Source organism: Tinamus guttatus, unplaced genomic scaffold, assembly GCF_059628265.1.
Source record: "Tinamus guttatus ecotype Peru unplaced genomic scaffold, ASM5962826v1 Tinamus_guttatus_pri_ptg000150l, whole genome shotgun sequence".
NCBI classification, from domain to species: domain Eukaryota; kingdom Metazoa; phylum Chordata; class Aves; order Tinamiformes; family Tinamidae; genus Tinamus; species Tinamus guttatus.
In genome coordinates this window covers 10,914,399-10,924,025 of record NW_028288684.1, presented here as the reverse complement: position 1 = coordinate 10,924,025, position 9,627 = coordinate 10,914,399, and positions in this window count along the sequence as shown.

The following is a 9,627-nucleotide window of genomic DNA, read 5'->3' as shown; positions in this document are numbered from 1 at the left end:
TGGAAGGGACTCCTAGAGATCACCTAGTCCAACCCCCCTGCTCCAGCAGGGACACCTAGAGCACGTGGCACAGGGTGGCATCCAGGCAGGTTTGGAAGATCTCCAGAGAAGGAGACTCCACAACCTCTCTGGGCAGCCTGTTCCAGGGCTCTGTCACCCTCACAGGAAAGAAGTTCTTCCTCACATGGAGATGGCACTTCCTGTGTTTGAATTTGTACCCATTACCCCTTGTCCTGTCACTGGCCACCACGGAGAAGAGCCTGGTCTCATCCTCCCTACAGTCACCCCTCAGCTACTTAAACATGTTGATCAAGTCTCCTATCAGTCTTCTCTAGGCTAAACAGGCCCAGCTCGCTTAGTCTTTCCCCATACAATAGATATTCCAGTCCCTTAATCATTTTTGTGGCTCTCCGCTGGACCCTCTCTAGAAGCTCCGTGTCCTCCTTGTCCTGGGGAGCCCAGAACTGCACCCAATACTCCAGGTGCGGCCTCACCAGAGCTGAGCGGAGGGGCAGGATCCCCTCCCTCCACCTGCTGGCAACGCTCCTCCTGATGCAGCCAGGATCCCACTGGCCTTCTTGGCCACGAGGGCACATTGCTGCCTCATGGTTAACTTGTCAACCAGGACCCCCAAATCCCTCTCCACGGAGCTGCTTTCCAGCAGGTCAACCCCTAATCCATCCTGGTCCCTGAGGTTATTCCTGCCCAGATGCAGGACCCTGCACTTGTCTTTGTTGAACGTCATGAGGTTCCTCTCTGCCCAACTCTCCGATCTGTCTAGGTCCCTCTGAATGGCAGCACAGCCCTCTGGAGTGTCGGCCACTTTGGTGTCATCTGCAAACTTGCGGAGGGTGCACTCTGCCCTCATCCAAGTCATTGATGAACAAGTTGAAGATCACCGGGCCCAGTCCTGACCCTTGCAGGACACCACTGGCCACAGGCCTCCAATCAGACTCGGCCCCTTTTATCACCATCCTCTGGGCTCTGCCACTCAGCCAGTCCTCAATCCACTTCAGTCCAGGAACAGTTCAGGAACAAGTGTATGTGCTCCTAAATGGCCTGTGCTCCAGCAGGAGGAGCCTCCCACAGTGTCTCCGCACGGGAGCAGCTTTTTCCGAGCGTCCGGAGATGCGGGACCAGGCAGCAGCTCCCTGCTCACTGGCAAAGGACACAGGTGAAGGACGAGCCATCCTTTGGGAGCAGTAACAGGTCTGGGATTGTAAATGAGCATTTCCCAAGGTCATTGGCCTGGAGAAACTGCCTTAAACCATGAGGCAGGAAACCTTGCTTTAATTAATGGATTTTCATGATATTTTGCATTTGTACTTATGTATTAATAGTGATTGATTTACTTCTGCTGCAAGAATGGTTCCAGGGTGGTGATTTATACCCAGGTATATAGTGTTCAGGCTACATCTAGTACATTTAAAGTAATTCTGAGGATTTATGTTGCACACGTATGCAGCAGTATAGTGTAGCAGGCATTTAATCAGAGTCTTAAATTTTCTGATTGTTTTGTAGAAAATGAGTCCTTTTGTGTACTGAGTAATTTACTACTCAAAATTTGTTCAAGCCTCTTTTAGATGGAAAGCGGAAATCAAATGTCCATATGACAGCATTTAAAAACTGATTTTTAAAATAATTTAATAGCGTGGCACTAACTGAGGTTGCTATAGAGCAGGCCTCTGATATGCAGTATTTCTGTGATGCATTTCAATGCACTATTGCAAAGATTCTTCCCTACCTCAGCAATATATAAATTTCTGCTAGGTCTTCACCTGCACTTTGTGACGAGCTTATTGCTGCAGCACATTAAACTGTGTGAAGAGTATAAGAAATCGAGGTGCTGTAATATAGGTGTTAGAGCAAATTAGTATTTGACAGTTAGAGATGAGTTTGTTTTCTTCTAAACATGAATAGAAATAATAATTTTTATTCTTCCCACAGCTGATTGAGTCCAACTAGAATATTGACTGCTGTGTCCTGCTCTGTGGCCGGGCTCCTGATGAGAGAGAAGTGCCTGGAGCAAAGCATTAAAAACCAAGGAGCTGTGGTAGAGAACATTCAATTCAGAACATATAAAACAGTGCCAGCTCTGAAGAGAGGAACCTACAGGGTGAGCTTGCTGTATTGTGGGATCCACATGATACAATCTGGTATAAAACGCCAGAAGAAATGGAGTCCTGGTGAAGGCTGCAAATGGGATTTTTTTTCTTATCGTGCTGCTCTTTAGCTTGACCCGGTCGATGCTCCTTCCTGGAGGACTGGAGCAGCTGGAGATGCCTTGGGCAGCCGCGATGGAAACGGCCCCTGCAGCAGAAACCTCCTCTGGAGCAGCAGGCGGGGCCTGGGGAGCCCCGTTTGGGTGAAGCCGGTTGATCCCGTGCGGAAGGAGGCAGAGGCCTCCCCTCCACTCGGCCACCCGGGCAGGGGCGGGTTGGGGGACGGCGGCACCTGCTCTTGCAGCCCCATCTGCTCTTGGTGAGGTGGGGATGGAGCAGAGTGCAGCCAAACCGGGAGCCTGCCCGCTGGAGCACGTCCGAGAGCCAGGAGGACTGAAATTTCCAATCAATAGTTTTAATAAGAAAAGGCTATTGTGCTATCTTTTTGGCCATATTTCATTAGATTTCTTGGTTTTATTGCTCTCTTTCTGCTCTGGCGTTTGCAGCTTCTCTGAATTTCCTCTCATCCTTTCAGATTAATTATTTATTCTCAGAAGGATCTGCAAGTTTTACCTTTAAAAACTGCAGCTAGATGCCAGCCAAATGCAGTGTCTTCCTCTTTATAAATTGTAAAACATGCGATAAAGACTTAACCCCAAAACTTGAAGGCAAAGAAGTCAGCTAATAACAACAAATTAACAAATGTAATATGCAAACAAACAAACAAAAAGAAACCCCAACTTTTCTTCAGGCCCGTTAGGAGATAGTGCTGCGGTTGAATCAGGAGGGAGAAGAGTTTGCTTCAAGAAATCACAGTGCATTGCCTCATGTCCATACCTCTGGCAAAGACTGTTCCTCAGGTCCACTCACATTCACATTAAAATGATTGCTTAAATTACCCAGGGCCATTGGAGAACATGTTACCCCAGAGCAGTCCCCTGGGTAGATGCTATCTGCTGGTTTTGCGCATCATCTAGGGTTTGTTTTATCCATAAAATATAGATAAGTTTAGTGAAAAGGAATTAGTTCTGTTAAGCAGTATTTTAAAACCTTTTGAGTTTGCGCCAGCGAGTGCCCTTCTGCTCCTGGGATCCTGGCTGTGGCCATTGCAGTGCCCTGTCTCCCCCGCACAGCTTGTCCTTCACGCGCTGAACCGGTCGGTAGCAGAAGCCCGTGTGGAAGCGCAGGTTGGAAGCCGAGGTCGGAAGAGAAGGCAGCTGCAGGTGTCGGTGCGGATGTGCTTCATGGCCCTGAGGTGCTGAGCTCGTTTCTGCGAGCTCCTCCCATGCACCCACCAAGAAGGGAAACGGCTCCTCCGAGCAGCCCTTTTCATGGCCACCGACCGCGTTTGAGCACAGCGACGTGCAGCTTGGTTTTATTCCAGAAAGTCAACGTGGTTTAGGAACTATTTTAAGCTGATTAGTCACCACAAATATCCTACACATTACTCTTCAGCAGCATGGTAACTTTTTGATACCACGACCCTGTGTAGTTTATATTTAACTGAAGATGTTACCAGGCCTTAATGCAAAACATTACGTTCTGGGTTTGACAGAACTTTGTGTTCCCTTCTTCCTTCCCTTGAGAGGTGGGGAAAAAAATCTTAAACCATCTATAGAATCATGAAAAAAATGGCAATTCAAATAAAGAAGGTGTCATTTCTGTCTACAGTAGTAAAAGCGATGAGGCTTAAGTCAGATTTAAGACGGAAAATCAAGTTTGCTCTTCAGTTACTACCGTGTTGCAGCTGGGTATGGGCGGTCTGTGGATCTCCACGCACAGATTAGTTTGTTCTGTGGAGCAGGATGTCCTTGCACAGGCAGCTCTGCCCCTGAACAGGCAATTGCCTGACCCTGGCAGTGAAGTGTTTGAGTGACTGAATCCCAGGCAATTCTGGGATCTCCTCCAGGCAGCTCGGGCTGCGCCTGCCCCAGCCTGTGTGCCTGGCTGTGTCCCCAGCCCGTGTGCCTGGCTGTGTCCATTGGCAGCCTGTGCGCCGTGCCCAAGGTCCTGGGCCAACAGGAGCGGCGCCTGCAGGAAGACACAGGACACTCTGCTGTATGCGGTCAAGATACTCGAGGGATGTGTCATGTATCGGTGAGTATATTAGTAGCACCATATTATGCAGGCGGTGGGATGTCGTGTAGGACCATGGCCAACAGGATCACAAGAACTGAGCAAAAGAGTGCTCTGGGGTTTGAGGAGCTTCTCCGTATCAAGCCGACGGTGCTGCTGCACAGAGCCTTTCACTGCAGGCTCATGTTACCACTGGACAGTGACTCATTGCTCAGGTTGGGTGGTTTGACTCCCCAGGTGAGTCTTGCCCTATGCCAAGACCCCAGCAAATTGGTTTATTGTTATTATTAATATTATTTTCTTTAATAAACTCAGTGTTTTTGCAACAGTAAACAGTGGTTTTACCTAGAGTGGTCATTAATGAGTGCAGAGAAAGTGGTCATGGGAATGCTAGGAATCCAGTAAGTGATTTAGTGCCATCCTACACAATATTTTCACATGCAAATGACTGCAACTCAGCTTGCAAACAGATCCTGTTTCCTGAAGGGAAAGCAGAGTGCCCTCTTGCAATTCCGAGCTCGTGGTAAGCCACAAAATTCCTAGAGAGCTGCCCCCAGGGTTAGAGATCAGCTGTGTGTTTGTGTGATTGGGGCAGTTAAGAAACAACAGGAAATAAGCAGTGAGATTTGTATGAGGAGCCAATGTCCCATCCATCCCATCCCATCCCATCCCGTCCATCCCATCCCACCCTAGCCATGCCTGCCGCACAGAGCGTAGCCGTGCAGGGGCAACCGTCAGGACTTCCCTTGTGTTACCCCTGGACCTGGGGACAGGTTTGGGCTCGATGCTCCCAGACCCGTGTGACAAGAACTCTGCTGAGCGAGGAACTAAATGTGCTGGCGGGGTGAAGAGCTTGCATTTCTTACATGTATTTGAGAATGTGCTAATCTAGTTCCTTGTCTAGTGCCTAATTAAGCCCATTTACTCTTTTTGCCTCTCCATGTAGCTGCTGATACATTTTTGCAAACTGATGCGCTTCTTCAGCAACTAATTTCAGCATAAATGATACCAAGCTGCTAATGACACAGAACTGCCTGCTGAAGAGAGCAGCGCTCCTCGAGACTCCTGCTAGATAACATCAGCAAGGGGGGAATTCTGCATTAAGATGCCTTTTCTTCTGGTTCACCCTGCCGTGCCAAGGATACAGGTGCTGGCCCTGAGGCCTTGCCTGCCGAGCCCTGCGGTGCCGGTGGCCTGGGCCCTGGGCTGAGCTCAGGGCTCAGCTCTTCGCCAAGCGGGACGGCAGTGCCGAAGTCCTGGAGCTGCTTCCCTGCTGGCTGCGCTTGCAGCCTCCCTCTCCGCTGCCTGCCGCTCCGGAGCGGTTGCTGCCGTCCTAGGGAACATCCCCATGCGGAGGCTCGGGTGTCCTGGGCCTGGTGATGAAACCCGCAGCCCTCCATTTCTTTGGAAGTCTGATATCATCCTTCTACGTGTTCGAGAAGTGTGATGGGTTAAGCTGCGCTGATTTGCGGGGCCGTGGTAGAGATGAACTCCTTCGCTGCATGAGCTACTTGGGGAGTTATGCTGGATGCTCAGCGTATAACACCCGCTGTGGCTTTATAAGGTCTGCGGCATTTAACAGAAGTTCCCAATTGAATTGCTTGTGGATAATATCCCACCTAAATATCCTCCTCAGCCCTGTAAATATTCCCCTGTCTCCCTCGTGCTGCTGACTGGCTGCACGGCCACTAAAATCTTCTCTGTCAGTGAAGCCATAAAGCATCAAGAGGGGCAGTTTTTCTTAACAAAGTGAAAATATGAGCCTGTCTATTTAGTTCTGCAGAGATTTTAAAATCCATCCTGTGTTCAGTTAATATATGGGGCTGCAGCAGCCATAGCTTTTACAAGAACAAGGGACACCAAAAATCATACACTGAGTTTTTACTAGAGGGATACAAAGCTCAGCACAGCTGCTGCCCCCACTCCTCTGCTGTAACTAACTCATCTGCTCAGCAGGATGCTCAGACCCCAATCCCCCCACTTTTCTAGCCTGCTGAATATTGTCACCCAGTTGTTACTACCAATTTTACAGATAAAATCTGTTCTGGAATGGCCCAGAACTCCTCGGCTGTCTGCACCCACAGGGATCTGTGGCAGCTCCCAGCACTAACGAGCATTTTTGCTGGCCCTGGCCATGGTGGCTCTGCGGCGCCTTGTGGTGATCTCATTGTGGAGGCTCGTTTTGTTCCCAGGAGATGCTTGAGCTCCTGCCTTGCAGCGGCCCGGCCTCCTGGGGCTCCCCAGACAAGCAGGCCCAGGGCGCAGATGTTGACCTCTTCTCCAACATCCCTTGCAGCTGCCTTGGTTCCTCTTAGCCCTTGGCGTTGGCTCCGTGAGCGGATGTCCATGTCCTCCTTGCAGGGCAGAAGGGACCTGCAGGCCTGCAGCTGGGCTCCAGGTTAGACCTGCCAGCATGAGGATGGTCCCTGAGGATAGGCACCAATGCTGGTTCCTAGGTGCACTGGTGACCTGTTATAATTTCCCCATCTTCTTGTAGGACTACCTGGTCGGCTGTTCCCCATTCTGTGGAACTGCAGCCCACTTAATCTCACTTTCTAGAACACTCGCAGGTTCTCCCCTTGGTCGTCATCTGCAAATTCATGACACGCATTCCCCATTCCATCATCCAGTGGTTTTAAATGCAAACCAGCCCACTGTGAAGCCTCAATCTGTACATCCTTCTGTTTTGATATTGAGCCACTGATAGCGGCCCCTTCCATATGGTTTTCCATCCAGCTTCGGAACCAGCTTCAAGTCTGCTGGCAAAACACCAGTGATAAATACATCATCAGAAGCTGTTTTTCTGTCTTGATCAAGACATGTGAGAGACATCGGGCATGTCGGTTGCCTCAAACCACAGTATGGACTGCTTCTTGTGGGTGCAAACACAAGCTTTCTCCTCACCAAGGATGCTTGGAATGAGCAACAGGTTGCCTTTGCACTGCTGGCCCTCACTGTTCACCTTACAGTTGGTCTGAAATGTGACTTTAAAATTCGCTAGAGCAGAGGCTAATGAGTGAACACGAGGGAACAGACACGCTCCCCAAAGCGTGATGTTGCATCCAGCACAGCCACTGCGCTTTGAGGAGTCTCTGCTCTGCCCCGGGGCTCCTTGAACAGCCTGATTTCCATGCTGTGGGTCCAGAGAGTGTGTTAGCAGAGGGTGCTGCCTGCCTGGAGAGCACTCATTGCACCCAGTGGGATGGGTGCCCTCCAGGCAAGCAGCGCCCTTGGCTAATGCGGACCCGGTTGGGCAAGTGCTGAGGAAAGGATAAGAGCTCCTGAGAGACTGGTGTTGTGCTCGGCATGAGGGAGGTTGCAGTGACCATAAACGTGTATTGATCAATTTTCCTCAGAATGAGAGGGAAGAATTTTCACTTTACTGGAAATAGTTGCATTGAGTTGCCACCTCATTAAGAAAACCATGGTCTTGATCAGATTAATGAGTGATTAGCCTATAAAGAGCAATTTTAGTATTATGTATGAACATTAATAAAATCTGTCTAATACGTCTCATTTCAATTAAAAATAGGTGTTTCAGCTGCCATTTAGCAGTCTGGGATTCATCTGCAGCTAATTAAGATGCACATATTCTGCTGAGGGTTTTAAGGGTCTTGTTTTGTAACATTTCTGGGAAGTGGTAAATATTATAGTCATTTTATGAGCAGAGTTGTTCGCCCCAGGTCTTCACTGAGGCAATGGCAGAGCTGAAAGAGAATCTGAGTGCCCTGGTGCATTGGTCCTTTAGGATTACATTCAGTCGGTGCCTCTGCCTACCTTTCCCCAGAATGGACGACGTTTGCCTTGCACCTGAGTATAATCTCACACCAGTTCCCTCTTGTTCCTGTCAGTGCAAGAACAACTGCTGGCACAGGGTCCAGCCTGTAAGCCTCTTCTGCACGCTGCAGGATCACCTGTGCTGTGTCGTGTCGTGTTGGTTGTGTCTGTCTGCATGCGGTTACTCCGCACTGGGAAGCCGCAGCCTCGGCTCTTTGCAGTGCTCGGCACTTTCTGTGCATTGAGGGCACCGGTAGAAATCTTGCCAAATTAAGAGCAGAGCTGGGCTCAGGGCTGATATTTCTGAAAAAAATACCACCTTTGACCTCAGCTCAAGAGAAATGATCCCTCATCTCATGAATTCGAGCACTTGTATTTAGGCATTGCACTGTAAAAGCCAGCGAGGCTGTGTTGGCTGCAGTTTTTGGGGAAATCCCTATTTCCTGAGCAGTGACTCGGTGGGAACTGCAAGGTAGGAAGGCTTGGGTGCCCAGGAGAGCTGTGCTCCAGCTGCCAGGCCACCTTGTGCACTGGTGTATGTTCCTTAAGAGGTCTGTGTAGCTCCTCCATGCATGGGAGGGGAGAAGGAAACAGAAGTTGGTACCAAGACTTCAGGAGATGATATTTATACTCTCAAGTTTCTTGCAAAAAGGTAGTCAAGAAAGAGAAGCTAACTATGACCCAGCAAAGCTTGTGCAAGTGGTTGGAAGCTGGACATGATCCTGCGTGAGCCCCATGGCCCTTGCAGCAGCAGAAACATGGTGCACATGGTGGTGGAGCAGCTGACAAGGTTGGGCTGCAGCCTCTCCCAGCCCCCTTGATACTTGGGCAAAAGATTGCTTGTTTTAGATCCCAACACCCCCCCCCCCCCCCCTTTTTTTTTCTCTGTGTCTTACCAAGAATTATGTATCTAACAAACCCGATTTTTATTTTTTCCGTTGATTGAAAAGCAGCATCAGCTTGGTGATAGCGGGTTGTACAGGGCAACTGGATAGAAAACCCGTGTGCTGGGTAAACTGGTCCTTAAGGAGCTAAGTGGACTCAAGTCAGGCTGTTTGCTGCAGCACTTCCAAGCTTGTTCTAGCTTTGCGAGAATTATGCAAGAATCAGACGCTGTCAAAAATAAATCCATAAATTAGCAGGGAGTTCATTGATTTTTTCTCTTACCTTGATTGGTAGGCTTACTGAAATGCTTTCTGAATTTGCCAGGGAAATGATTTTTAAAGGAGAGAAAAGTACTCTGCTGTCTTCTGGCACACTTTGATTATAAGCTGTGAAAAAGAAACTGCAGAGGTGACTGGCTAATTCTGCCAACCTGTATTTTTTGCTTAAGAACACTTTTTGTGTCCATCATTCTTTCAGGAATTTTGCACTTGATAAATACACAGTTGAACGGCAGAATGAATGACATGGAGTCAGGAAAGGGTTGTAATTCAGTGTAATGCTAAAAGTGAGAATGCATTTAAAGATGCACTGTATTCAGGAGAGGAAAATGAAGTTCCTTTGTCTTTGAGGCAGATTTGATCATAATCTGAAAAATATGCTCTGGAGCTACTGTAGGCAACAGTGATAGTGACACATGCAAGGCAGAGATCACACCTGAGCCCCGTCC